We start from the raw sequence: 26,992 nt of genomic DNA, 5'->3' as shown, positions 1-26,992 counted from the left end.
CAACAACTGGGCAGAAGGGATCAGAGTTACCCAGCCACTTACATGACACCTTTTTAAAATGATAAACTGTAGAGATGGAGAAGAGGTCTGTGGTTGCCAGGATGGACCACAGACAGAGGAGACGCACAGGCGGCCACTCTGCCTGCACAGGTGGAGAGCGGCCGCTGGACCTGGAGAGCTCTGTGTAGGTTCTTACAGCTGCATAACCTAGGGTGCTCTCAAAAGTTTAAATGCACAAAAGTGAGAGAAACAACTAACAAGCAAGGATCAGGCTTTGAATTTTTAAAAATTTCAATCAGCATCTGCAACCTGGACCACACAACAGACCTTCGCAGAGGAAGCCGCTCCCCAACGCTGCAGACTCACAGCCTCTCATTTGCAGGCAGTCTGATCTGAGTTAGCTGCCCAGTAAAGACTGCAAAGGTGACAGGCAGACTACCGGACCAGTCTACTTTCCGATTCCCTCCCAGGGATCACGCATCTCATTCAGCAGCCAGTTTGCAAAGAGGAAGAAAAGCCTGGAGAAGGCCACACAAAACCAGTGAGGGGAAAAACGCCCTTTGATGACTGAAAGGTGTTCTGCGACCCTGGAACAGTGCAGAGTCACGATGTGGGCACCAGGTATCACTTTCCAGGATGAGCGAACAGGCGGGGACACTAAGGAGGGTCTTGGAGCCGTTACCATGGGGAACAGGCCCCTCACCTTGGTGTGACTGCCGTCACTGGGCCTCCAAATCAGACTACAGCGACCCCTCCACAACTCTCCGCAGACTCCCCAGCAAGATCAGACTCCTGGCAAAGCTTTCCCCCCATTCCCTGAGTGCCACTGTGAACAAATGCGCCTCTGTGTTAGACCCCGAGAGTCATCAGAGGTGACACGCTGAGAATGAGGCCTGAAGGGTTTTAGCAGGCCACAGTGCCGTAACTCAGAATTCTGACTGGAGAATACAGTTTTCTTCTCCACTTCAGTTCTCCCCAAGTATCAATAGTCCACCCTAAGCTGCCCTAAAAGCCATGACGTTGTAACAAAATGAAGACACGAAAGCTGGTGACCAGACTAACATGAAGTCAGTGAGACACTGACAGGTCTCTGGTGAAAATTAAAACATCGCTAAGAGGAAAAAACAAACAAACCATGCCAATTTGTATACAGAAGTCGTAAAATTTCTTTCCCAGAGAAATCAGTAAAGTGAACTTTTAGGAAAAGAATGCAGATTGTAAAATGGTCTAACAGAACGCCTTCCCTGAGCACCAAACATGCGCAGGTACAGGGGCAGGAGGGGAGGAGAGCTAAGGTGGCCCTTCCCCTGCAGCCGAGGCCCTGCCTGCTGTTCTGTGGGGTCCAAACAGTGTTTCCACCTCTTCCCCACACAGAGAAGCTCAGACTCTCTAACAATAGCCCGACCCCCCCCCCTTTTTCTTTCCAGTTACACAGTGGGAGACATATAAACTGGGGCATAAGCATCTTGCTCTGACCTGGAAGGGCCATCGCATTATGCTCCTGTGCGGAGCAGATGGAACAACCTGTAGAGGAAACGAGTGTGACTGCAGAAGCCACAACATGGCCACAACGCACTGCAGTTTCCTCCAGTGACTTCCCATACAAGACAGCAATTCCATCTAAAAATGACACAGCAGCTCCCTTTACCATGAGAAAGGCACCTGAGCATACCTTTGGCGGCTGTGACAAACTACTGCTGAAGACTCGGTGTCTTCAACAACACTTGTTTCTCACAGTTCTGGGGACTGAGAAGCCCAGGCCCAAGCCACCAGCAAACTCGGCTCCCAGGTGGTAAGATGCCACCTCTCATGCTGGCCACTAGTCTCTCCAGTCTCTCTCTGCTCTGGTGAAGGCACTAATTCTCTTCTGGGGCCTCAGCCTCCCCAGCTTGTCATTAACATATATATATACACTATATCCCAAGTGACCACTCTTCACAGCACCACACTGAGGTTTAGGGATCCAACACATAAGCAGGGTGTGGGGGACACACACACCCAGACCACACAGAGGAAGAAGTGAGAGCGGTGACCCCTGCAGCACCTACAGAAGCCTGCCATGCGCTAGGTCGCATTGCCAACAACACATCTTGTCCTCTATGCATCTGACATTCTTCTTTAAGGGAGCATCTGGCCTTTAAAACATGATTTTTCTATTGAAATAATGTCACCAGATCTTAACCTCTCATGGTTTCACACCAACATGAAAATCTGCTTAGAATACAAACAAGACCTGCTCCCTATCTCCAAGTGACAGAACTTGGATAAAAGTGAGACTCACAGTCTCCCTGTAGTATTTCTGAGCTTTGATGATTCCTAATATTGAAACAAACATCTTTGCACATAAAACCTCAGCTGTATATTGTTTCCGACTGAAATGGACCAATTAGGTCAAAGGTACTTAAGTCACAGTATCAAAGTCCTTTCTGAAACATTTTTACCTATAAACGTTCCCAACTGGGTAATTTCATGAAGGAAAAACATTTTTCCACTAATTCGGTCTAAGACACAATGCTTTATGGTTATATCAAAATAGAAACCATACAGAAACCCCAATGGATATATACACTCAAAATCTGTGTAAATGAAGAATCACTCTGGCTACACTTTCAACAAAAAAAATGAATGGCAAACTCTGCATTCTCTGCTTTCTGGAGGATTGTGAAGGTAAGGCGTTTGCTAATTGGTCGCTTACTTTAATGCTTTTTTTTTCCTCTCAGGTTATTGCTAAGTAGTAAACACAACTGCCTGTATTCCACTAAAAATCTCCCTCAAACTAAGTAGCTAAATCTAGCTATTTTAAAATCTCTAAGAAGCATCACGCCTTTCGGTAGTAAAGGAACCTGGAACACAAGGAAGGACTCTGGAAAGCAGAGTTCAAGCATTTCTTTTGTCTAGGATGTGGATTGTCTTTAAAAACTGGAATCTCCAAAGCCAACCATAAAGGAGCCCTATGAAAAGCAGCAATTCACTTCTGGTGAAAGAGTCTGTCTCATAAAACTGTATTTTAAAAAACCAAATGTCTTATATATTTAAAAACCTGAAGGGCGGACTCTCTTCCAGTGGGCTTTACGGTAGTCCATATAACCTGCAGAAGTCGGGCCATCTGTTCCGTCTGCAGCTAAGTCAGCCAATTTTGTTTGTCATGAGTGTGTAAAAACAAAGCCGCGCCGACAGTCTGGTCTCCGTGACCCCATGCAAGTGCTGCTCAAGCAGTCAGAACAGGACCGAGGGTCACTCACAGCACAGGACATAGCGGGGTCCATGTGCCAGGCAGCCAGCACAGCACCGTTCACCTGAGGTCAGAGGCCCGAGGAGTTCCTGGCCTGCCCAGCCGGCTCGGCAGCTGTACTTTAAGAGTATGCAAGCAGCAGCACTTCGAACCCGAGAACTCAGTCCCGTCGAAAGGGAGCCCTCGCTCAGCACAATGTCTGCCCAGCTGCCCGTGATGGACAGCAAGGGATGGTAGCAACTCTGGCCGCCGTGTGTCAGAGCATCCACAAGTGCACCTCCCTGCAGACCACAGTGAGGAAGGAGGGTTGCACCAGGAGACTGCAACGCTTTTCCTCTGCGACTGCCTTTTCGGACAGTGACACCCTAACACGGGAACACGCCCCCTTGACGATGGCGATTGTAAACAGCAGATCTGGAGCATCACTCCACACTTCCATGGTTACTCCATCTTCGGAACACAGTACAGGGCTGCTCCTCCCATCTGTAGGCACCATGGGGGCCTACGAACCAGAAATTAAAGAGAAAATGGGATCCGAACCTGACTGCTGGCTCCACAGCCTGACCTCTCTCCTGCCACTCAAAAAAGATGAATCTTTCCCACTAGGAAACAGAGGGAATGGGATGTGTGACCCGCGGGTGCCCACGTCACACTCAGGCCCCATGTCACGACGTGAGCACCTGTGAGAAACGGGTTATGACCAGCACGGTGAGCGGCGGCCCTGGATTGAGCCCTGGCTACTGGCTCAGGTGACTCACACTGGGTCTGCTTCCTTGTCCCCTTTCCAGTGAGCCATCAGACCTTGGTGTGCTGAGGACATCGTGCATGGGGTCCCATTACCCCTCGGGCAGAAGCCTGCCAAGAGATGATGTACATTGTGAACACGGTCTCCGCGAGGCCTGACCAGGTCAGTCTGAACAGACAGACAATGCTGGTCTGCATGACCTGGCCTGAGAAACCACTGCTGTGCTGGGTGCTGGCTGGCTCTCCACCCAGGATGAGCAAGGAGTTCGCCGGCACCCCTTTAGAGTACGGGTGTTCAAGTGCAAGGTCATGAGTGTGATTTCCAGTAAAATAACAAATAAACAAGTAAATACATAAATATGGATATTCAGCAGTAAGTTAATAAGTTATTCAACTTCAGCTATCTATGGATGCCAATTAATAAGTTTACATAATTAAAATACATTTTATGTAACAGGTACTGGTGTCCTGACCAATGCCCCAGATTCCACCTTCACAGTCACCTGGTAACCGCTACACGTGTCAGTTCTGTGCTTCACCAGAAAACCATGCCAGCAACAATTTAAAGCACATTAAGACATGTGGATGCTCCATAAATGTTTGCTCAATGAATTAATTCCATGCAGAGAGCCCAGGGAGGCATCTGGGTTGGCATCTGGCCAGGTTATTAAGGCTTCTGCAAGGCAAAAGGCCACGGAGGCAGAATGCTGGCAGACACTGGCAGCCAGCGGTGCAGTGTGGAGAGATGTGGTGGCGGGAAAGGACAGGGACTGGGACTCTTGGCATTCTCACCCTGCTGGTAGTACTTCTTCTGGCACCTATGCACATCCACTTCTGGCCCCTTGCATCGCCACCCCAGATTGAGGCCGACTCCTTTCACGGACTCCGGCCGGCTTTCAGACATCCACTCTCTGCTTCCTCGGCATCCACAGACTGCACTGTGGGTCTCGGCCGCAGCGTTCGGCTCTAGGTTCTTTGGTCCACATGTGCCACTAGGCCCCTGCTGCCTCACCCTGTGAGCCTTAACTCAGGCAGACCCTGTGTGGGGAAGGCCCCTCCACACCCGCCACCTGTGCTCAGACAGCCTTTCCTGACCTCCGAAATCCCCGCCAGTCACACCTCCAACACGATGATGACTGAGCCTGCAGGGAGGGACTCAAGGGCAAAGGCTGTGTTCCTGTGGTGCAGTGTTATCAACCCCGGGGGTGAACTGTGGGCTGGGGACAAATTGGGGCAGGCCATGAAGACTGAGGGACTGACATTCTGTGACCTTCATTGTGTGGGGGGCCTTGCCCTAGGCACCAGCAGGAGCTGCTTACTCAGCTTCCCAGGCTTCGCCAGAGGAAGCAGAGAGAAACTGAAGCCAGCCGGGCAAGGACCAGCACTCCCTTTTCACCACCTCCTCCCGCAAGGTGAGCTCACGTCACTCTAACTGGGACCTGGCCCACCAGAGAGCAGCCAGCCTGCCCCCCAAATCGAAGGGGCGCCCAGAACCTCTTCTTTCTGTGTCTCCACAGCCGTTCACTCAGTCTACTCTGGAGGGACACTGATACCCAGATCCAGACTGCTGCCCACATTCAGCTCCAGCCCCACAGGGACGTCTCCCAGCTCAGCTCACACAGGCTTTCTCTTCCCCTGTACCCGCATCAAGAAATGTCTTGATACAATGCCCAGGCTGACCCTGTGCTTGCAATCCTCCTGCCTCAGTTTTGCTGCTGGATGGGTTCCCAATGTGTGTCACAGGCCCAGCAACCTACAAGCACTCTTGACACCCACCATGGAGCCTTAATTCGAGGTACATCCAACTGGCTCAACCACAGTTTGGCAAGACCGGGAAGCCCATCTGAAGAAAATTCCTCCAAGTGTCGCTCCTTTCACAGCACAACGGGGAACCTCAGGGACACACACTGAGTGACAGCAACCAGACGTGAAAGCCTCTCCAGCACCAAATCCCATTCTTACGCAATGTCCCAAACAGGCAGTCCACAAAGACAAGAAGGGCAGGTGCTGCTGCTAATGAGAATGGGAAGGAACGTGGGCTTTCCGGAATTAGGTGACTGTGGTACAATAACGGATGCAATAAATGCACTGAATCAAACAATTTATGTTAATTTTACATTAACTTAATTTCAATAAAAAGTCAAGTATTTCTAAGACTCACTGTTTCCCTCTCATGGGTAACCATTACTTCTTCAGTGTATTTCTGTCCTTAATTGTATATGTGGATGTCTCTGAGTCACTGATTTCTTTCTTTGGATGTCCAGCAGGGTGAGACCCTGGGCCATATGACAGTTCAGGGTCTTCATCCTTCTCCTCCTGCCCTGGATTCTCTTCCACTGCTCCCAAGAACTCACTCATGTCCCATTTCCTACCCTACCTTCCACTACATCTCTCCATAGCATTTTTCCTGCTGGTAAACCAGCTCCAGCTTCCTCCACCTAAAATCATTCGTAGAACTGTCTCCTCCTCGAATCTCATCTAGAGCAACCCCAAGATCTCATTAAAGGCAGCCAATGTGAGCAGCCTCCACTTTTATGCTTCCTGTCCTGCTCTAGTTCTATTTCCAGCAGTAAGACAGACTACAGACAGTACTTGTAGGGAGCCGCGCAACAGCCCCATTGCTGCCTCCCTGCCTCTCTCTCTCTTATGGGCACAATGTGTCTGCCTACATTAACCATAATCCTCTCCTGCTTACATCACATACCTGGATGTGACGATGACCCTGTTGTATTCATCCCCGTAGCCTCTTCCTGTCCCACCAGCCCACCCTTGGCCTATAAAAAATGTAATCACTTCCGGAATAAACAGGGCTTGATTGGACTCTCTCAAGTTGCCTCAGTCTCTCTCTGTCTCCCTCATGTTTTTATTTTAATCCCCGTTCCCCCTCCAGGTACAGCCCACGGATTGATCGGCGGGCCGGATCAAGTACTACATCTCCCTGCTACAGGACATCTAAATTGACATATAGAATATTCTTAAAACTCTCATTAAAAGGCATGGGTTAGGAAGAGTTTGCAAGGAGCTCACGTCAGGAATAAGACAGGAAGAAATCATTAAAAAGAAGTAGGAACAACAGTATTTACAAACCATCTGACAGGGATTAAAATGCAGAATATAAAAAACCAACAAAAATCTGATTCAAATTTGAACAAATGATCTGAACACACTCTTCTCAAAAGAAAATGGCTACCAAATATACCAGCAAGTGCTGAGCATCATAGACTAGTCCTCAAGGAGACTGCAATGGGGCATCGTCTCATCCATTAGAATGGCTGCTAGCAGAAAGACGGAGGAGGAAAGGACAGAGGACACAGTTACACGACTGTTGGGAAAGTGAACCAATGGAAAGCACTCTGAAGGCTTCCAAACCTAGAAACAGAACTACAGGCTGTGTGACCCAGCAATCCCGTTACTGGGTGTCTGCATCAAAAGGAAATGAATTTCATCATCAAAGGGAGTTTGGGGGTGCAGCCCAGTGGCCAAACACCTACTGAGCATTCATGAGAACCCCTGACTTGACCCCCAGCAGAGCAAAACACCAAATGCCAAGAGATACCAAACACACGTTTATTGCAGCACTGTTTACAGCAGCCACGACAGGGAACAAACAGACGCTTACCAGCAGACAAATGAAAAAAAGTATACGTACATGCAACAGGCTATTATTTAGCCCTTAAAAAGAATGCAATCCTGCCATATGTGGCACCATGGACAGAACTGGAAGACATTAAGTAAAATAAGCAAGACACAAAAGGAGAAATAATCATGTCCTCAGTCACCTATGGAACTAAAAAGTTGATGTCATCTGAGTGGAGAATGGTAACAAGGGGCTGGGCGGAGGAGGAGGAAGGGAGACAGAGACAGCCGGCTCACAGGCACCAACATAGTAAGAGAGAGGAAGTCTCCCAGCCTTCTACAGCACAGCAGCACGACTACAGGTCACCATTTATTATGCACTGCTAAATAACCAGAAGAGAGTTTAAAGGTTCCCAATATAAAGAAATGCAAATCACCCTGATCTGATTACCACACACTGAATATATGCACAGAATTACTGCACTGTACCCCAGGAGCATATGCAATTATTGTATGTCAAAAATTTTTAAAAAGAATCTGCCAAGGACACTCAGCGCTGGACTACTGAAAGTGCCAGACCCAGGCCATGTGTGCCTATTTAAACTCATTAAAACACAAGGCCATCCTCCTTTGGACTAAGCACAAACTATCCCACAGAAAACCCATCTGCATCTAGACACAGTGATGCATGGCACTGGCTGCACCTGACTCAGTCTGCTGGAACCCCGAGGCCAGGAAGGCCTAAAGAGAATCATCTCTGTGAAGTGAAGCTATATTCACTGTTCCTCACTGGAGTCCTACTGACGGGACGTGGTCCAAGAAGGGGCCAGAGGGCATCTCCTGTAACACATGGAACAGGTGATAAACGGTCACACAGAGCAAGATGAGATGTGGGACAGGCAGCAGCAACTTCCACTAAGACAAAGGCACGGTCCCACCTCAGATGTAAGGAAAAGTCAAGCAGTATCAAACCACACACAGGCACGAGTGGAAAAGAGGTTAGCTATGTTAGAAATCATTTCAAACATCAGACAACCTAAAGGCTCAAATATGATGAAGCAATACATCAAAAAGGAATGAGTAAAAAACAAAATGAGCCGGGTGTGATGGTGCACACTTGTAATCTCAAAACGCAGGAGGCTGAGTCAGGAGGATCACTGCAAGTTTGAGACCAGCCTGGGCTGCAAAGTGAGCTCAAGGCCAGCCTGAACTGCATAGTGAGATCTTGTTTCAAAAAGATTTTTAAAAATCTAACAAGCTACTACTGAAACACTGACAATCTCATTTACTCTTTCCTTCATGCTTTTAATTTTCATTTTGAAAATCAACCACTAGTCTTCCACTCACCCAAGCAACTCATACTGGTGAGAGGCATGAACTTACTTCGTGTCTCACCCTGCCCACACTGGCAGCCCTGAAGACACATTCACTGATCAGAGGACCTGTGCCAGGGGTCTAGAGACGCAACTCAGTGGCAGAGTCCCCTGATGGGTTCAGACATAAAGCTGACCCAAAATATGCCGCAGTGCAGTCAAGAAACTTAGGCAGAAGGTAACAGGACACAAAAGCTGCTGAACTAAGAAAAGAAAATGACATTTTAATGGCTAAGTAGAGTGGTGGCCCTTCTTATAAAATGTACTGGACAGGACCAATTTGTTCAGAGATTCTCAGAGCAGGGACCCAGCTTCTGAGCCAGCACCGGTTAGGATCCAGGCCTCATCAGAGGTTCAAGTAAGAAAACTATTTTCCAAAACTGTGAGTCCATCTGGCTTTCAGCCTAGCTCACGTTATCATGCTCTCCAGAGGTCGCCTGATGTTGGTAAGTGAGAACGTGCAGACACAAATAAGAGGATCCCTGGCTTTCAACATTCCAGATACTTGAGATTGGCAGGAAAGTCAAGCATAGCCTGTTTTCACTAAAGTTTTGTTTTGTAAAGTCTGTCTTTCATATACAAAAATATCTGCTAATGTTATCAGGTAATATTATTTTTGCATGTACTGGTAAACATTTTGAAGTTTTTATTTAAAAACAATTTAACATTAATTTTTAGTAGATAAATAGCAACAGATACAATCCACACAAACAAAACCTCATTGAGGTTCTTGATGATTTTTACAAGTATAGGTCATGAGACCAAACAGTTTGACAACTCTTATGTTAGTGTATATAAAATTTATCCCCCCATAAGGTTTTATTTCTAAAAGGGTTTTATAAATTTAGCATTCAGACTTAAAGGAACTGTTTCAAATATGTATCTCAGAAAGAATGAGTCTTTATATTTAACTTCAAGAGTTACATGTGGAGCACAGAACTTAAAAACTGAATACTCAATTACCTGGAGTTTGTTTAAATCATCATTTTGAAAAAAAAAATCATCATTTTGAAAATGAGCCAGCAATAATGAGTAAAACTTCCAATACATTATTACAATTAAAAACACTTGTGAGGTCATTACATTCTTACCAGTACTCTGCTAACTCATGACAGTATATGCCTTCAGAGAAATTCAACATGACCAGTCAAACAAGAGCCAGCCGACTTCTGTATCACTGTATGGACATGAAAAACCACGGTCTCTTTAGCCAAAGTATGAAAATGACTCCCCTATCAAACGAGGATTCTCCTCATTCTCCTCGGGGCAAGTTTCCTACAGCTAAATCTCATCAGCTATTATTACAGCAAAGAAAATGCATTTAATTACCAACCTCTGTGCAAAGCCTGAAGCGCTTACATTCATATGGGCAGAGGGGGAGGAGAAGCAGAGAGGGGAGAGGGACAGAGTGGGAAAGGAGAGGAGGAAGTGGCATGGGAGAGAGAAGGGAAGAAGGAAAGGAGAGAGAGAGGACATGATTGAATAAGGCAGAAGAAATTACCATGACACTGGCTCCTCCAAAAGCAATCAGAGTGGTGACGTCTCACCGTCTCACCACCACGAGGCCTCTTCTCAGTCTGCAGAGAGCACTGGTGCACCTACAGCTCCCCTGGGAAGCAGTGTGTGCCCACGGTGGAGGCCAGGTCATCCCCCTTTGTGCTCTCTAAACTTCAGCTCACAGCATGCATCTAACAGGTGCGGCCACAGAGTGGACGGGCACATGTGTCCTTCTGCAGAGAACCTTCTGTGACCCATGGAGATGGCTTTCCAGAAGGGACAACAGCCTGACTTGGAGAGAGCCCCGGACTGCTCCCAGTGGACGACAGCCACAGAGCAACATCTTCACAGGACCTTTCTCCTCCCCCTAAGTCATGGCTGCATTCTGAACCTTCCGGGTATCTGGGGGGCTGTCTTGCAGGGATACTGACCAATGTGAATGACAACCCACAACTTTAGATAAACTCCGTTTTGATCAAACCCAAAGGCAGAGGCAAAAGAGAATAGGATGTTTAGCTGGTCAACTAAGAATGAACGGGATCTGTTTCAACCTCTTTTGCTTTTCTGGAGAATGACACATAGGTAAACAATTGCAACTAGAGTGGTGTCTATGTGCAGTTTATGGAAGTCATCAGTCTTGTCTCAGTCATGTATCTTTACAGGACTGAACATTTTCAGTGGATTCAGTCGTCGTCACTAGAAAAGTTCTTGCCCATAGCTCACCTGCCACAGTGCAGCTCTGTCAGGCAGGACAGTGACCAGGGAGAGACAACAGCACCACACACATCTGACGCCAAACATTCTCTGCTGGGGCACTTTCCCATTTCTCAGCACACAGACTAATTTTAGTCACTAACACTAAAGCTAATTAGGAAGAACAAAGGAATTCAGGATCCAAGAATTTAGAAACACATGTGACAGTGTGTGACTTTAGAAACAGATGTGACTTGTGACAGCAAGTAACATCCTTATCAACCCTACAGCAAAAGCCATCACAATGTTTCTTTTGGGGCTGGCTATCTACCTCCCCAACTCCGTTGGTAAGGTCTGATAAACGGTTGGCCAGAGTGGCAGTCCTGTGACCTGCAGTGAGCAGGTGAGAGAACCACCAGAGCCAGGGGGGCTGGAGAAAGTACCCAAGGGAGGGCCACTGTTGATTTTAACCTTCTAATGAATTAGCATTACTCTATGTTTACTTAAAATATTAAGGCTCCACAATTACAACTGCAGCAAAAACGGTTCAGGTTAAACACAAAGGAGAAAAAAGTAGGTGTGGACTCTGCAGTGAGTGATGCCCCCACCCCCAGGGCACCCCCGCTAGACCCAACCAGAGGAAACCGCCGTTACTCAGCGACACTGCGCCTCGCATGAGTGCTGATGCTGGGGAAACAAACTGTGACTCCGCCAGTCTTACAAAGCCCATCGCATACACGTATCCCTGTACTTAATGCTTGGTAATAGATGACTATGTTATTGGCTTATAATTAACTACGCTGTATTTCTGGTTGTTCATTTAGAATGTGCTCCGACATTTAAAAAAAAAGGAAGTTTCCTCTGAACCAATACACCAAGTTAATGGGCAGTGGGCTTACCCACCTGTGCTGAGCTGGCCTCTGGCAGGTCACTAGGCCACACGGCAGGACAGGGCTAGGGGTGGCTGGTCTCATCCCCAGGACCCCTAGAAAATAACCTAAGAATCCTGGGCCTTCTATCCAGGGTGCGCGAGCGGCTTGGGAACTGAGTCAGTGATGTGAGGCTGAGAAGCCTGTTAAAGGCTGGGTGTGCAGGGTTTCGGCCAAGCCTCTCTCTGTCCTACCCCACCCTTTATCCTGCTCCTTTTTCCGCCCACGGAAGGCCACAGAGACCAGGATTCCGAGTCTCCAAGGCGAATCACAGAAATGAAAACACGCCCCTCTCTATTGGAGCCGACTGTAAGGAAACTCTGACCTGCCAGGTCCGAAGACGGAGAAGGTAACGGGGATGACAAGCCCACTGTGCCCTGCCTCGGAGGAAGAAGCGCCCACACAGAGGCCACCAGGGGTCCGACAGACAGCCTGGCTAAGCGTCCCCACCAGTCCTCTAACATTCGCCCACTGCCCGCTGTCCACTCCCATTTGTCCTGTGGTCCATGTGCCATGGGCACTGAGGCAGCAAGGTCTCTGCGAAAACCAAAGCCCAGCTTCCAAGTGCCCAGACAGGCGAACCCACGCAGGCGCTTGGAATGGGGAACAGACTCGTCCCTGTGCAGGCAGGACGTCCCCAACTCCACAAGGCCAGCGGCCTCTGTGCTGGGGGCTCTTCCTCTATTCCCTATGGACCTCTTCACCTGTTGCTTATTTGTATCCTTTAAAATATCCCTTATAATAAGCCTGTAAGCACAGTGCTCCCCTGTTCTGTGAGCAGCTCTTGGGAATTAATGAAATCCCAGAGGGCATCAGGGAAACTCCAGTTTGCGTCTGGTTAGTCAGACGCTGCAGAGGCCTGCAATTTCAGCTAGAGTCTGATGGGGAGCCAGTCTTACGGACCGAACCCTGGAGAGTGGGAGCTGGCGTGGCCTCTAGGTGGACAGCAGCAGATTCAGCTAGCGTCCAGTGCGGAAGTGATTGTTTGCTTTGTTTGTGTGGACCCCATCCGGTCTGGTTTCAGAGGTGATCCGTGTTATGAGAGCTCAGAAGGAAAAATTAGCTTTGGACTTTTCCATTGCTACAGAGCAGGTGACATACTGGGTTCTCTCTCTCTCTCTCTCTTTTAATACATGCCTTGCAGTACATGATGTTTACATTCTTCCCGAGGCTTGGTGTAAATACGTAACACACCTTACCTGTCTCTTCACCACCTTCTCCTCCCTCCTTCCCCACTCCATCGCCTGTTCTACTGAGAAAGATCTTTTTCTCTACTTCCTGTTACTGTATCTTTTATTCCGCACTTTATCCAGGTTCTCATGTAAGAGAAACCATTTGATAGATACACTGGATTTTTAAAAGGTTGCTGGATCTCTTCACTGGAGAAAATTACAGAAAGGCTGTGAAAATTATCACTGGTACCTATTTCCCACCCTGACCTTGGGGCCCATTTCCATCTGATGTCTGTCCATGGGCATCTAGTACTCCAGAACCGATCACCCACCATTCCCAGCCATCCTGGTCCAGAACTCCCAGGACCCTCCCAGGGACCCAGCCCAAACAGACTCTCCCTAGACTCCAGCCTTCCTGGTGGCCCTGCAGCTGGCTCTGCCACCACAACTGCCTCACCCCATTCACCTCTTTTCCAGAACTATCTTCTATGGGTTCAAGAACCTATTGTTACCCAAACTATCCGATAAATGACCCTGACAGATTAATCTTAAGCCTGCAAACAATAACCATTTATGTTACAGCAGTTCATGGCATCAGGAACAAACAGTAAGCCTCCCTGTACTAAAACAAGGAGTCAGCAAGGCCCCCTCCTTTCTAGCGGCTCTGGGGCAGCCTTCTTTCTGGCTTTAGGAGTTGCCTGTACCTTCTGGTTTTTCTCGGTGCCTTTCTCCATCTTCCAAGGTAGCAAAACAAAGGTGAGTCTCCTCATACTGCTACCTTTCTTGGCATCTCTCCCTTCCTCTCAGCAAAGTGAGGACCCCTGTGACCACACTGGATCCCGTGGGTAATCCAGGCTACCCCTCCAGCCTTAAGGTTACTATGAGCAACCTAATTCCACCTGCAGTCTTAGCTTCGTCTGTTCGTAACTGAACAATATTCACACAGTCATCTGCTACATGTTTGTGGGCTGCCTCCCCAGAGTTCACGTGTTGGAAGCTTTGTCCCCAGCATGCGGATGTGAGAGGAAGTGGAAACTAGGGGAAGGGCATTAGGTCACTGGGGCGCTGTCTTCAGAGAGGAAGAACATACTTCTCCTGGGGTCTCACGAGAATGGCGAAGTGCCAGACTGCTCCCTTCCTGCCCCAGTCTCTCCCCCTTGTATGTGCTCCCTTCATGATGCCATGTACTATAAGGGTCCAGTCAAGGGACCACCCAATCATGGACTGTCCAGCTTGAAACTGAGTTAGATAAACTCCCTTTCCTTATGCTCAGGTAGTTTGTTACAACCACAGAAAATGAACTATTAAAACTTTTTGGAGGACCATTGTTCTGATAACCATAACCACTTACACTACAAAAGGCACACTTGTCCTCTATGTTAACTAGTTCCCCATGCTTAAAGAATTGTTTAAACTTACTTTTTTTTTTCCTCCTTTGGGGCTGGGGAGCAAATTCAGCATCTTAGACACACCAGATGAGCATCTACATCCTTGAACTCTGAACCACTTACTCTTTTCTGAGTGTATGGGGGTGCTTTTAGGGGTGCATTATGGTTAATTTGATACTGTACATATTGTGTAGTAACCAAACCACAGTAATTAGCATTTTCATCTGTTCAATCATGTTTACATGCTGGGAATTTCATATTCCTCTATTTTAGTCATTTTGAAACATGACAGGCTATTTTAACCAACCGCTACACTGCAGTGCTAACAAGGAACAGCAGTGACCCCTGTGAGACTCCTGTACTTCTGGCGCCCTTTACTCAACTCCCCACTCTTCCATTCTCTGCAGACCTCTCTTCCAGTCTGTTTTTCCACAATGACTTACCAAAATGCCTACACATGCCTGTCCTCCTGGATTAGCTCACATGGCAGAGTCACAGAGGAAAGAGAAAGAGCTGAGGGGGTTTCCAGGGCTGCTCTCCAGCTGTGAGACCCTGAGCAAGTCCCCTGGGACTCCCAACCCTGGTTTCATCATCTGCAAGTGAGAAGGAGAAGCAGCTTCCTTCCCAGTCCCAAGCACTGCTGTGAGACTTCCAGGGTGTGTATCTCCTCCCCTCAACCCCGTGGCCAGGCCACCACCATCTAACCGCAGCTCCCACTCTGTCCCTGATGGAGCCTCCCTGTTTCAGTCTGTGCGCTCCTGCTCCCTCAAAGCTCCTGCCCTGTCACCGCTTGCTCATGTCACTAGACTCAGGGAAACGTAGACTCCTCCGTGGGACTCCCGCTCCCCCTGTAGTCTTCCTCATTACTCTCAGGTTCTTCACACGACGCTCCAAGCCTAACTACTTGCCTTTTCCTCTTTCCACCGGTCAGATTCCTGCTTAGTGTTGGTTTTCCAGCCTGGCCAGAAGCCTTCCCATGTATTCCATGGCGGGCCACCCCCACCACTGACCGCATCACTTTGGCACATCTGTTTACCCTGTCAGGACCTTCCGCCAGCATCTAAGGTCCAGGAAGGTGGAGACTGGCACTCTCAACAGCGCCTCTTGGGGCTCGCAGGTGGCTGCTACCAAACATGAACCCTGGCAGGACTTGTGGCCACACAGGACCCCCCAGAATCAACATGGGGTTTCTTCAGTCACCTGCTGCTTCAGGTGGCCACATATTTTACATTTTAACCAGTAAAACACAACAAAATTGTCCACAAGTTTCTGAGAACTTCCCCCAAGGAAAAGCACCAAGAGAAAGTACCGTGCTTCTAGTCTGCCTCTTCTTCCGTCTTGTGCCTGGAAGACAGGAGTCACACATTAAGGCCGACCTACCATGTACAGAAGGAGCTCGCACAGGGCAACACCAGCCCTGGACCACCTCCTCAGCCTGCCACTGCACACACACTGCTCAGGATTCTACTATGGGTCGCTCACAGCCAAACCTAACTGTGAGAATGTTGCAAAAAAAAAGAAAAAGTAAAGAAAGGAAAAGAAAAGTGGGGCTGGGGATTTAGCTCAGCGACATAAGCGCCTGCTTTGCAAGTGCATAGTCGTGAGTTCGATCCCTGGTACTGATAAAAAAAAAAAGAGAGAATGTTGCCACACCCATGGTACCAATAATCATCTGCCAATTCAAGCACACAATACCTTTCCTACATTTTTGCTGCTAAGTATATTGTCCTGAGTCCAACAGACTTCTATTCCTTAGCAGAAGGCAGCACAGAAATGTTCTACAGTGAGTACAACCAATGAATTAATGGCCACACAGCTCCCAACCCAGGCTCTACTCTATCAAACATCTACTTCAAGTTGGGTCCTTTGTTGCTACCAACCAAAATGAGCTTTACAAAGAGTGCTGGTTTCCACTCCTGCATTACTCACAGACTAGCTGGAGCTTAAGATATTGACTCTCTTGGGCATAGTACCACGCGGGTGGTCTATCACTAGTAATTCCACCTTGAAGTTCTGATATGTAAATAAGCAAACAGGCATGACCTTTAAAAGAACCGCTCCTGCTTCTGAGCTGGTGAGATGAACTGCAGCCTGAGAGCTGCAGTTCTGCCCCCCTTAAGCCCCTGGGAGCCCTGAAGCCAAGCTGTCAGCCAAGCTGTCACCTCTGGTAAGTCCCCCCGCTCTGTGAAGCAGTGTGTTGCTGAGAATTCACAGGCTACCAACGCATACACAGCTTCACACAGACACCAGCACAGATTAAAGAAACATTCACACAAATAACTACTACACTTGAGACAATTTACTACTGCTGCCCTTGAGACAATCATGCCAGACAAAGTCTTAGAAATAATACAAGGACATCACTAGTCACTCTCACCTAAAGACCAACGAAACTGAGGCACACTGAAGTTAGGCGTTGGACCTGAAGTTTCACAGGGAGGAACAGGTCAAAACACCTAACTCGGCCAAGGCAATCAAAGCTAAGTTCCCACCTAGGAAGAACAAGGCTTTTGTGTCACTATTTCATTTTATTCGGTCTCTGTGCTGCTGATCTGAGTGGCAGGCACAGGTGAGAATGCCACGCCTGTGCAGCACAAGAGGCACGCACCTAGGGTCTCCTGGGTCTGGAGTGACAGGTGCAATGGACTAGAGGTGGCCCTCAAGACAGCACCCGGGACACTCTCAAGGGTGAAAGGATCAATATACCAGGAGGCTGCTTTAACACAGAGTAACACCAGAGGCAGGAGAGCAGAAAGGTGCCACAAAAAAACTGAAATCATTACGAAGGAACAGACGTGTTAGAAGCTGAGGGACAGAGAGCCTGAGTGGATAGTTCTTGGGAATGGACACTCGGGGGCGGAAAGAACAAGCTGTTGATGAGAGGAGCAAAGAACTGCTTCCAGGTAGACAGCTGGGGCAGCTGGTAGACAGGGATGCTCCTGATTGTGCTGGCCAACAGGATGCTTTGTGGCATCTGTCTTAGCCTCATTCATGAGAGGATGTTAGCCAAGAGCTCAGGAAAGAGAGACAAGTAAGAAAGAAGCACCTGAGATAGACAATGAGTACAGCCTTGAAGTTAACCAAGCAGGTCAACCAGTGAGACTTGGTATTCCAATAGTACTCGACAACTATCTGCCTCCTTTGTAAATTCTGGTAAGTTCTTTCCCATTTTTCAAAAAGACAATAAATTCAAACCTGAATTCTTTGCCCAGCCTTGATGACAAGCTGAGCTAAGAATGTAGCTCAGTAACAGAGGGCATAGCATGCACAGGCCTGGGTTTAACCCCCACGACAAATAAGAGAAAGGGACAAAGGGACAAGGACAGGGAAGAGAGAAAGCAAAGCAAAGCAACTACTTCACTTCTCTGCAGTCACCGTGCCTCCTTTGCAGTCAGCATGGACCAGCATTCCAAACCCTACTGCCCCTTGCAAAGGAAACAAAGAGGAATTCCTCTGAAAAGCAAGCCATCACAGCACGCACCTCTTTCCTGGGGATGTGGACATCGTGAGACGATGCTAAAATGGGGCTGTTTAGAGCACTTCCACCTGGCACACAGGGCAACTGCCTTCTAGGTAAAGCACGTCTGCAGAGAAGATGACCGCTGCAGGTCATGGCCATCTAGGGGCTGCATGTTGTCTCTAATGGTTCCCCTAAAGACTGGGCTGCAAGAGGCTGGGTCCACTTCAATCACATTCGCAACAGCTAAACCAACAGACTGCAACTAAAACTGGCTGGGAGACAAATAGCCAAGAGGCCTCTAAGCAACATTTTCTTCTCCGGGCAGCTACTTGTAATTCTTCTCTCATTGTGGTCTCATAACTGATGCTATTACTTGAATATTCAAAGCAAATTACCATGTTCTCCAAACTAATTTGTACAAAATGTACAAAGGCAGTATCATAGCCTCAGCTGAAATTAAAGAGGGTGGAGAAATGCAATTAATACAGTCATACAATCTCCCAAGAGGACTTTTTTAGTGATTTGAATTTAAACCTGTGTAACAAGGCATGTAACATATAAACACAGTTCTTTTTCAAAACTCAATCCAAACACACATTTAGCAAGTATTATTTGAGTACAAGGATAAATGAGGGAGAGGTGCGATTAAAATGTTTTTGGAGGGACTGCTATGATTTCACTATGCCTATGGATGGCCTTGAGCTCACTTTGTAACCCAGGCTGGCCTCAAACTCACAGTGATCCTCCTGCGTGCTTGGATTACAGGCGTGTGTGCCATGCCCGGCCTGGTGTGGCATTAAGCATAAATTAGTAATTTTGCATTCATCTCTTCTATAGAATATAGCCAAAACCAACAGGTTTTTATCACAAGGTCAGATTCCATACTAATATACAAGCCAGCGCATGAGTGACTTTCTTATTTCAGGAATTACTGTACTTTTAACCACCAAAGCCCTGTCAGACCTAGTGACTCTCCCCAGAAAAAAAGTCAAATTCTGGACATGCCTAGGAATCTCAATAGACCCAAACATGGCTGGAAAAGGGTTTATTGTTCGAACTCTATGGCCAGTTTGGAGCACCCCAAATGGGGCTTGTATCGGAATAGCCCAGTAGGTGTTTTCAAAATACTCATGATTTCTATCTCCATCTAAGGGAAACTGGACCATGTGGAGATCTGGAGACAAAAGCTCCCAGGGATCGGGTATCCTTCCTGTCCGAACTATACCTGTAAATCAAATCCAGCTGCAGCCGGGGCCAGGTTAAGGACACCAGGATGAGACTCCTTAAATCAATGAGTCAGGCTAGGCTTCTGAGCGCTGATTTCTCAAGCCAACAGAGTGCTGCATTTCTACTTTCTTTTTCTTTCCCAAGGTGCCAAGGATCAAACCAGGGCCTTGTGCACCTTGGCCAAGGACTCTACCATTGAGCGAGCTGCACATCCATCCCCAGCTCTGCACTTTCTGACTTCCCAAAAAAGACTAGGTTTAAGATTCAACTCTGAGAATATCTAAAAAAAGACAAGGCAAGAGACAAAAGGTCACCGTTTCAAGGACTAATCATAAATACTTCTCCCTATCAGCACTTCTGATGTTGTTAAACCTTTGTGCATTGTCACCAAAAGCCCCATGACTCCTCAGAATGTAATGATAAGAAACTCAACTTTGTTTCCTCTGGCTTCGGCAGGCAAAGTTACACATGAAGACGGTGCTTTAGCATGGACAGGCTATAGCTCCACGAAGCGGCTGGGAGCAGACTACAGCTGTCTTCCTGGGTCTGAATGCTGGCTCTGCTGCCTGCCACCTATGGGACAAATGACCTTTCTGCCCATTAAGCTTCCTCATCTATAAAGCTGGCATTCCTACCTCGTGGGTTTTTGTGAGTTCAAATGAGCTGGTCTATGTCAAGCACTTCAGAATAAAGTGCCATACGTGGCACAGCTCTCCTGCAGGGCTGTGCTGTATGAGCTGTTTTGATCCCTTGCTTCAATTACTGTCTTGAGTAAGAGGACTCTTTTACCCTGTTAACCAAGCTAGTCAGTGCCCCACCTGTCACAAGCAGTACTGAAACAGGTGCAGGTACCATCACAGTGACTTACCTGCTGATCCCCAGTGACTGAGACAATCCTGTGCAGGTGTGAGTGAGAGGCAACCTGCTTCCTACAGCCCCCTTACTTACAAGCACAGAAGAGCTCTTTCAAACAAAACTCAGCTCCATAACAAGTCAATACTCAGAGGTTCTGTCAGAAGCAAATTCAACTTTTCTCAGAAGTATGCACATTAACTAGCAAATACAGCCAATGGAGGTGTCAACAACTTCTGTAAATATTAAAGTAATTGCTTTCCACTGCCAAAAACTCAAGGAGAGGCACCCTGAACATTACCCTAGGGACATCTACCACATGGCCAAACTCCAGGGAAGCAAACGAGTAATTACTGAATTGGTGTCATGAGAACTATTCTTTGGGGAAGAAGAAATTCATAATAATCACTTTGTTGTAGCATTTGCTATGCAAAGACAAAAGGGGAACAGTACTCTGGGGTTCAGAAACTCAAATAAAACATATACCTGAGAGGCCAACTCTCCAGCATGACTTTAATTTGGTCTGTTTAGAATGGGCTTAAAGAGATTAACTCTGACAGGATGAAACCACTGACATGGGAAAAAGAAAGGGGCAAAGGTGGAACAAATAGAGATGGAACCTACTACCAGCATGAACTAGCAGGGCTGCCAGTCTAGCACAAACCAAGACTCAGAATTAAAACTGAAAGGATGTTTCAAGAAAATGATCAATCTCCCAATGAAAAACCCAGGGCCCTAAAAACCTTAAACTTTTTCCTAAACTCTAGACAGTAATGACATCAAACAAAATACAACAGTCTAAGTTAAATCGCTAGTGATGTGAATTAAAAAATGGAGGCCATTCACAGACTGTGGGGGGAATCAGGCCTCACCAGGTGATCCCCACTTGGAAACCAGCACCATGCTTGGGCCACTGCTGGAGTGGGGACCTCCAGACCCCATCGCTAGTGAGTGATGCTCACGTGGCTTGAATGCAGCTGCAACTGCACTTCAGATAGGAATGGCAGGAAGGAGAGAGGGAGGAGCGGAGGCCTTCTGAAGGCTGCTGGAGTATGAATACTGAAAACCCAGGCACCGCACAGTCCTGGAGGTAAATGCCTAAGAGTGAGCTAAGAATGTTTCCCTGCAGAAAGCAAGCCAGTGGGAGCCCAGAGGGACTGAAAGGTTGGTGACAGTAACATTTATGGATTCAGGGGTGGGAGGTCCTATTACAGAAACTCAAAGTCAAGTCAAGGTTCCAGAACAATTTGCTCTGCTAGATCAGAACACCTCCAGCAGTTATATTTTAACTTTTTAAGACAAGACCAGCAGCAGCGTGCTTCTACTACTCCAGCTCCATCACTGATTCAGACGCGGACTTTCCCATGACCTAAATGATCTCAACTTTCATTTTGTCTCTAGCCCCCCCAAAGGGGGAAGGTGTTACCCAGCAAAAAAGAAAATAGATTTATCCCTTTATTAAAAAATGGAGGCCATTCACAGACTGTGGGGGGAATCAGGGCTCACCAGGAGGTGATCCCCACTTGGAAACCAGCACCATGCCTGGGCCACTGCTGGAGTGGGGACATCCAGACCCCAGCCTCTCTCTGTGAGTCAGCACCATTCCTGGACTGGGGGGGGGGGAGGGACACAGGACCAGGCCTCACCAGGAGGTGATCTCCGCCTGGATTTTCATTATTTTTGGGGTTGGGTTTCATTCTTTTTTTCATTATGTTAAATCTGATGGCATGAGCAGCTATTTAAAAGATAGCAAGACATATTATGGTAGCCATTTTGGATTTACTACTGGCTTGTTTTGAAGTCCTATATTGCATTCATTGTTTTGTTTTTATTGTTTCTATTCTATTCTGTTCTGTTTGGTTTTTACTATGTCCAAAGGTATCCGCAGCTATTTTGAAGGCAACAAAAGGCATCATGGGAACTATTGTTGATTTCGTAAGGTTCTGAAGTATCACTTAAACTGGTTTATTTTCACTGGTTTTATCCTCTTAAAAAAAATAAAATTACTCAGCTTTTTAAAAATTGAAGGGAGAATAGAGGAATGGGGGAAAAACAAGTTATATCATGTACAAGTACAGATTCTCTAGGATGAATGTGAACACTATGTATATCTACAGTGCACCAATAAAATCTAATTTTAAAAAATGTGAAAGGTGGGGTGCAGGGTACAGTTCCATGAAAAGGACCTGGGTACAACTTAAAAAGATAAACAAATGGAAAGAGAGAGAGACCAATGTCCAGAGCTGATTTCCTCATGGTAGGGAGCAGGTTAGGACAAGACAGCAAGTCAGCAAGTTTCTGTACAAGAGCAGGGCTCCCTCCTCCAACCACCGCGCTCTTCACAAGCAGACAGAGCAGCACGCACTTTACTATTCCCCTAGAGCACCATGCTGTGCACATTTCAATGTCAGCTGTGCTCCATGAGGTAACTGAGCTGGGGGAAGGGGTGCAACACTTTGCTCTTACTTCTGGCTCTGCCAGTCCCTGGCTAGGTGAGCTTGACAGGACCAGGACTCTCCTCTCCTCACCAGCGGTTCTTCACTGACGGTGGAGAAGCACCTTAAGGTCAGGGGTACTGAAATATAGAAAAGGACAGTGAACTGAAGATCACCGATTATAGGCGGTATCTGGTGTCACACTGTGAAAACGGTCAAAGGATGGGGTGACGACAGTGGCAGCAGCACCTACCTGCAGTGAGCACTGAGAAAGGGGCAAGACTGAAGCTGCCAAAGAGGAGAAACCCGGACTCCAGAGGGCTCGCCTACCACCTGCCTCAGGCTGCCTTCCCCAAGCTGGCTCTCGGATCCAACTGCCCACCAGGTTCTCAGTAACAGAGCCTCCGAGTTACAGGCCAGCACCTCCCTGGCCCACTCTGGCAGCCTCTCAATCCTCTCCACATTCCTAGTGTGGTATCCCACACATTCATAAAGTGCTCCTGCTCCCAAAGCACAGCGACAGCCTGTTAGCAAACCCTCAGCAGAACAGGCTAAGGGAGTCAAGAGGTGGAGGCTGGAATGCTGTGTGTGCCTGGTTAAGTAACAACTCCTCGGAGCCTCCATTTCTTCACCTGAAGAAGTGGGAACGCTCTAGTGCCAATCAATAATACAGATAAACCCCAAACACGCTTTACACAGGCTCTGACACATAAGGAAATTGCTCCATAAAGACAGCTACCATCGCTGAGTCTCTGCTACACCTACCAACCTCTCTACTTCTGCCCCTCTACCAACCGGCTACCTGCTTCCTGCCAAGGCTCCACACTGCTTTGCTCTCCAATCTCCCACTCTCTATAATGCAAATCCTGTCACTGCTTGCCAACCTCTGTGAAATGGAAGGCTAACTGTCAACTGAATTCAATTTAATTTAACCCAATAGCCTGTACAGTGCCAACACTCTGGGGGTCCTGAGGAGACCCCATAGCTGACTTTCTGCTGTCTACCTGGCCCTCCATAGAGGCTGGTAGCTAAGTAAGGTGGGACTTAATTTCATTTCTGGGACATCCCGTCATCAGATTTCTATTGTTCCAGGATAATGCTTCAAGTAAACTTCCAGGCACTGCTTCAAGTAAACAAGGCCTAAATCAATCGCCTGAGGCCAAGGACATTCTCTGAAAAAGTGAACTCCTTTTACAGTAGTGACAGCTGCAGGCCGCGTGCAAAATTAGCCTAAAAACAAAATCAGTATCTAAAAGGGCTTCAGTGGGAAAACAGTAAAAAGTTTGGCCCTCAAGGATTTCTTGGGGGTATCTAAGAGGTCACACCCATCTGAAGTAGGTTTTCCTTCTTATACCAAAAGCATCTTGATCAATTCAGCAGCGACAGGCAATGGGCTAACCTGGACAGCGCTGTCATGAAGCTTTCCCCAGTATGTGGTATTTAGCCAGTGGCCCAGAAATCAGCTTCAGACTCCCTTTGCTCTAAGGTATAAAACTGTGAGCAAGGCTTAAAGTGCAAACTAAATCAAAAAGCCCCTTGGAATCAGGAATTGTGTCATTCATTCACTTCCCTCCCACCATGCATACCTTAAATACTCCAAAACTAGTAAATGTATACAAAGAAAGTAGCAAGTGCAGTCTCAAAAAAAAAGAGAACATAGAAAGCTGACAAACTGTCAGTCTTGGACGTTTCAGATGGAGCTTTAAAAAGCACAAGTTAGATTTTTAAGTTAAGGAGTAACATAGTTACATAAATGGCACACAGTCAACTGGACAGCGTCCTGGCAGTAGTATGACAGGCCAAGGAACACATATGTAGAAGGGGACAGAACTATGTGAATTTGGAAGTCACTTGATGTTGCTGGGCATCAGTTCTCAAAAATAAAGGGAAAGCGAAAGCAAAAGAAAAAGGGAGATAACACTTCTCACAGGGATGTTACAAGGATTGTGTGGGAAGCAACCAGTTAGTAAATAGATTCTTACATCAATAACATCCAAAATAAAACCTATCCAAAGAAAAACTTGCAGGAATGGAAGGGTTACCTTATTAGCTACAGAAGAGTTGGAAGTCATGGAAAGGAATCCAAAAAACTTACCAGATTTACAGGGGAGGAGAAGTATATGTCCTGGAAAGGAAGAGGTAAAATGATTTATTCACACTGTCCTCTACCTTCCTTGGTTACCCTAACTGAAGGTAAACGGTTTTGCCTAGATTTGCATAATTAATTTGGATATAAGACATTCAAGGATGGGGCTGGGGATTTAGCTCAGTGGCATAAGCACCTGCCTTGCAAGCAGGTGGTCATGAATTCGATCCCTGGTACCGATAAAAATGAAAAAGACAAAAAAAAAAAAAAAATACATCCAAGGATGAGTACTAATCCCCAACAGCAAGAGAACAAGCAATAATTATGATGAGGCCCCACAAAAAAAGCAGTGAAAGACACTTCAGCCAACATCAAACACCCAAAAACATCTCTAACAAAAAGTACTGTGAATCTCAGGATAAAAAAATAAAACATTTAAACCATTTGGCAGGGCTCATGCTGGATGCTTTGACTTGTATCCTCTGTCGAAATCTATAATAAATTAGCAACACCAAACTTCCACGTGTGGACAAGGAAATTGAGTTGAGGGAGCCAGGGCATTAAGTTTATGCAATACTTTTCTGGAAAAAGTCAACAAATGCTAATATGCTTTCGACTTGCACATTTCTGCAAGATTCTACCGTATGTTCTGTAAAATTACCGTCAGTAACCATCGATGGTTTAACCTTTTGTCCTTGGTTAAAAATTGAAACAGAAAAAGAAAATGCAAAGACACAAGAGTGCAGGAAATTCCTGGCAATAAGAATTTATAATCTGTGGGTGAGAATATACAAGGAAAACTAGCAACACATGTCTTTTGAGGGCAGAGGTTTGCTGGAGAATGTCAAGCAGTGTCTGAGGTAACTACAAAAGTGATCCACTTGTCCCCCATCCGCAAATGGGGTGTAGGTCAACCTAAGTGTTTACCCAGAGGCACCTAATGCATATCTGAAGATTTTGCCCCAAACGCTGTTGGCCAAGAGGTGCAAGCAAAACAAGTACAGATCAACAGGTTATCTGCCAGATGAGTAGGGAAACAAATTACAAAACCTAAGCAGCAACAGCTAGCTCTTCCGCACAACCCTATAAAACACTTCCTGCCACGGATCCCGCTATTTAAAAAAAAAAAAAAGAGCCGGTCGCTCCCTAAAAACACCCATCAGCACCTCTCGGTTACTCACCAAGACTAAGTCACCCACAAATGAAATTTCCTACCCTTCGCAAAACTTAGCCAAGTGCATTCTTCAAAACTGCAAGCAAGGAGCCAGGAGAAGAGTTCAACTCACAGCCGCGAGGAAGGAGCTGTGTACCAAGTGCAACAGAACGCAACGGTCGCGAGGCAGCTGGAGAACAGCTCGGGCCGGGCATTCCCGGCTCCTCCGCCGAGGTCGGGCCGCGGAGACCGCTCGGGTGGACTTCCCCGCGCAGGCGTCCCTCTCGTCCGCCCCGCCAGCTCCCCAGGGCGTCCAGCCCGCGCCCGCGCCGCCGCTGCCGGGTCGGAGCTAGCCAGTAACGGGCGCGGGCGCGGCCCGACTCGCAGCTCAAGAAGCCCGAAACCGGCTGGCTCCCCGCGCGAGCACTTCCGACTGCCGCGACCCACCCTCCGCTCGGGCCGCGACCCGGCGGCGCCGTCGGCGCACGGCCCCCGCGAGCAGGTGCGCGGCACCGGCACGGGCAGCCCGGCCGGCTCGGACCCACGGCCGCGGCGTCACAGCTCGGCGTCCCGGCCGCGCTAGGACGGCTTACCTCCTCCGAGGTAGCAGCGGCTCCGAGGACAGCGCAGCGGCGGCAGCGGCGGCGGGACTCCCGCGGCCAGCTGGAGCCGACGAGGATGCGAAGCGAGAGGAGCGCCGGCCGCGGGTAAGAGGAAGGCGCCGCTGTCCACAGCCGGAGCGTGGGCTGACCGTGACGTCACAGTGCCGCGGCCAGCCAATCCCGGCTGCGAGCAGGGATCAAGCGCTATGACGTCATGCGGCCCGAGAGCCAATCCGCGGGCGGTCGAACTTTCGTGATCGTAAATTCGGGACTGGGATGCGGCGGGGCGCGGAGGCCCGGTTGGTCCCTACGCGTTCACGTGCCTCCGGGCAGTTTTGCCCTCTTTCTTCCTAATAAGCCTGCGTGGAACGCAGAGTCTGCGCAATAGCTGCAGTGAAGCCCCAGTGCCCGGAGCTGCGGCTGCTGGATGCTGGGGCCCACCCGGCGGCCCCACCCCGTGAGCGCGCTGCGCTCTGCGGCTGGGAACGGCGCCCTTCCTGCCTTGAGTAGAAAGGATCCAATGTCCCCGGCGACCCCAGGGAGGGCGCCGCCGAGCCAGACCTGCGACCTACG

At 48.0% G+C, this 26,992-nt stretch overlaps 1 protein-coding gene across 3 annotated transcripts in view; it reads right to left on the bottom strand.

The window, feature by feature from the left end:
• Nucleotides 1-26,581, bottom strand: part of Elovl5 (ELOVL fatty acid elongase 5) — a 61,516-nt gene extending 34,935 nt beyond the window's left edge. The window contains exons 1-3 of one of the 3 annotated variants that reach the window (XM_063253830.1): nt 26,411-26,574; nt 24,674-24,703; nt 22,610-22,718 (exon numbers count right to left, since the gene is read on the bottom strand). The gene's annotated coding sequence lies outside the window, so the exon portion shown is untranslated. Of the gene's footprint in view, nt 1-22,609; nt 22,719-24,673; nt 24,704-26,410 lie in introns of all 3 variants that reach the window. The other 2 variants (XM_063253832.1, XM_003466494.5) reach the window with 2 other exon arrangements.
• Between the last annotated feature and the right edge of the window lie 411 nt (nt 26,582-26,992).

Source organism: Cavia porcellus, unplaced genomic scaffold, assembly GCF_034190915.1.
Source record: "Cavia porcellus strain 051 isolate PalLab524CR breed Dunkin Hartley unplaced genomic scaffold, mCavPor4.1 scaffold_7, whole genome shotgun sequence".
Lineage (NCBI taxonomy): Eukaryota > Metazoa > Chordata > Mammalia > Rodentia > Caviidae > Cavia > Cavia porcellus.
Note: the sequence above shows the minus strand (reverse complement) of the source record. Positions and strands in the feature narration are given on the sequence as shown.